Source organism: Myotis brandtii, unplaced genomic scaffold (genome assembly GCF_000412655.1).
Source record: "Myotis brandtii unplaced genomic scaffold, ASM41265v1 scaffold51, whole genome shotgun sequence".
Lineage (NCBI taxonomy): Eukaryota > Metazoa > Chordata > Mammalia > Chiroptera > Vespertilionidae > Myotis > Myotis brandtii.
This window is the reverse complement of record NW_005369442.1, coordinates 3,884,694-3,887,777: the sequence shown is the minus strand read 5'-3', so window position 1 is coordinate 3,887,777 and position 3,084 is coordinate 3,884,694.

Genomic DNA, 3,084 nt, shown 5'->3' with positions numbered 1-3,084 from the left:
TGAGTCTCGGTATGCTTTTCTCTTTCCTTCTAGTTGTAGAATTTCCACTCAGCCAGCCTTCCTGTGGTTCTGGATAATGTCCGTTCCATCTTTTAGTTGTATTTTTGAAGTGGTTGTGCGAGGCAGCAATCTCCAGTGTTTACCTATGCCGCCATCTTGGTTTCTTTCTACTGTTTATTTATTAATAAATTTATATATTATTTTCATATACATTTTACTAATTTCCTTTCATCTCTCACATTTCTATTATAGAGAAAGGGCAAATAGCAATATTAAAATATCGCTGCTAATTAATTCCCTTTTAAAAAATATATTTTATTGATTTTTTACAGAGAGGAAGGGAGAGGGATAGAGAGTTAGTAACATCGATGAGAGAGAAACATCGATCAGCTGCCTCCTGCACACTCCCCACTGGGGATGTGCCTGCAACCAAGGTACATGCCCTTGACCGGAATCGAACCTGGGACCCTTGAGTCCACAGGCCAATGCTCTATCCACTGAGCCAAACCGGTTAGGGCAATTAATTCCCTTTTAATGTGCACGAATTTTGTGCACCGGGCTACTAGTGTGTGTGTGTATATATATATATATAGTGATCAGTGCATGTCATAGCTACCGTAGAATGGTCGAAGGGTCACTTAGGCTTTTATATATATAGATGGCAGCTGTGGCCAGCTCTAAGGATGCCAAGTTGCATAAGAACAGTCTCTGCCTTTGAGGAGCTTTTCTTCTGGTATGGAAAACTTATACGCAATGAAATCACCAAAATAAAAATTTAAGTGGAAAGACAGAGATAAGCCCTGAGTCTCATGGGCACACAGAGGACATAGCACTGGGCAGGCTCAGAGTACTAAAAATGAACAGAAATCAGGCTGATTTGGGCTGCCAAGGTAGATAAAGGAGAGGAGAAGGGGAGAATGATAGAGTTTCAATTTGAGCAAACTCCATTTACAAAGTCACCCAGGTGTGCAATAAGACAGATTTAAGGAAGGACTTTGAAAAGAAGGCCGATATAAAGGAGAGGCTGGACTTTGGGCCATGATGTGGGACTACGATGTTTTATTCTGCACTGGGCAATGGGAGCCACTGAGGACGGTTGTGTGCTCATTCGTTATTGTCACAAGCACAACACTTGAATATAACTTTCCACTACTGAATTCTCTCTCCCCTATGATTCAGTGGGGTCTTGCTGAGAAAACTAAGTCTGGAAGACACAATATATAATCTACTGAAATAACTTAAATTTATGCAGCTAATTTCTCAATGCACTTGATGCCCATCTCCATCATATCATCTGCCCCTGTGGCAAGGTAATTCATACTTGACAAAACTAAGACTGGAAATTGATCATGGAATCCTCAGTAATCTCTAGAAATGTAATCCCATTTGAAACCATCTCTGTAATGAGCAAAGCTGCTCTGAAGGTTTATGAAGCTGTCCTCATTTATCAATTTATCTTACATGTAAATGAGAAATTTTACCCAAAGACCATATTGTAATCTAAATTAATTTATCCTCAGATAATTATTTTAAAATAATTTAATAATCATATTAATATCTAAAGCACCTTGGAAATTTAGTGGCATCATATACCTCTGTTGAGGGACAGTGTTGTTATTTCTAGTAATTATTTTATATCACACTTTCACTGTAAGTAGTTGTTAGCATCTGGAGACTTAGTATGAGCTATGATATAACCAACCCTCCTGATTAATAATTCATTTTGTAATAGCGCTCTACTGGGAGGATTTGTCCTGATGTAGTTGCACAGCAAAATTTACCATCTTGAAAAATTAACATATGGTCAACTGAATCAGACTGTGAGCATCTTGAGAGAAATTACCACATTCATCTTTGTCTGGCTTGCTAGAGGCTCAGCAAATATGTCAGAGTGTTGACAACTTGATGTCATTGTCAACCCTATCTATATTTTTCTTTGCATTGCAGGGGTGGGGGGCTGAAACGAAATTTCCCAGAATTCCTTTCCCCATATTATTCTGGCTAAAATCGACCAGAGAGGAATTCACAAAGGTCTTGGAAAACTAAGCCATTATTCTGGTATCTTAGTGAGGAACCTGCTTGAGAATCTTCTACTTTGGTAGTAGATTCTCTGACCTTTATGCACCCCCCTGCTCATCCAAAAATTCTGAAAGCCTCTTTTCCTGTATTAAAATCCTTCCTTCCTATTTGGAACATTTAAAGCTACTTCTGTTTTCCTCATCTTAGTCTGCCTGGAATGAGCACTTTAGTGGAAAGAAGAAAGGAAGACAGGAAACAAAGGAGGAAAGGGAGGAGAGAGGGAGAAAGGAAGAGAGCTATGAAATTGGCTCCTTAGTTTTATACAGCTAAGTATAACCAGGGGTAAGCCGCATTCTTAATTCTATATGCATTCTATATCCTCAGAGGAGTGTGAATTCTTCCATCCTTTGGAAATATTAAGATGTCAGAAATTGTGACTCAAAGTCAGTCCTCCTCAGTATCCACGGATGCCAATAATGTAAATCATTGAAGATCAGCATCACAAGAAATTGTTGCTAATTCTCTAAATTAGAAAATGTGAACATGTTGGCAGATTAGTCATTGGAACCGAAAGAATAGTTGAGTCACTCAGAGGAAAGACTGGTAGAGCAGTGAGACCATCCACACAAGGAACTTAAGGGCAATGGCATGGATCTGTCAAAAAAAATGAAAAGAAGCTGTGCTTTTGAATATTTTATATTCTGAAAAAAACAATAAGTGATATAGGTCAGCAAACTTAAGCAATGACACCTCTATGAATCAAATATCTAACTTCTTTGATTTACTATTTATAAACCACATGTCATGGGAATAAAAAGCAAGACACGTTTGAGGCATATGCTAAGCAAAGGTATTAAACCATATGAATTTTGACATATTTAAATCTGAACTAAAACAATTACTGTTTGCCCTAATCGGTTTGGCTCAGTGGATAGAGCATTGGCCTGAGGACTCAGGGGTCCCAGGTTTGATTCCGGGCAAGGGCATGTACCTTGGTTGCGGGCACATCCCCAGTGGGGAGTGTGCAGGAGGCAGCTGATCGATGTTTCTCATCGATGTTTCTAA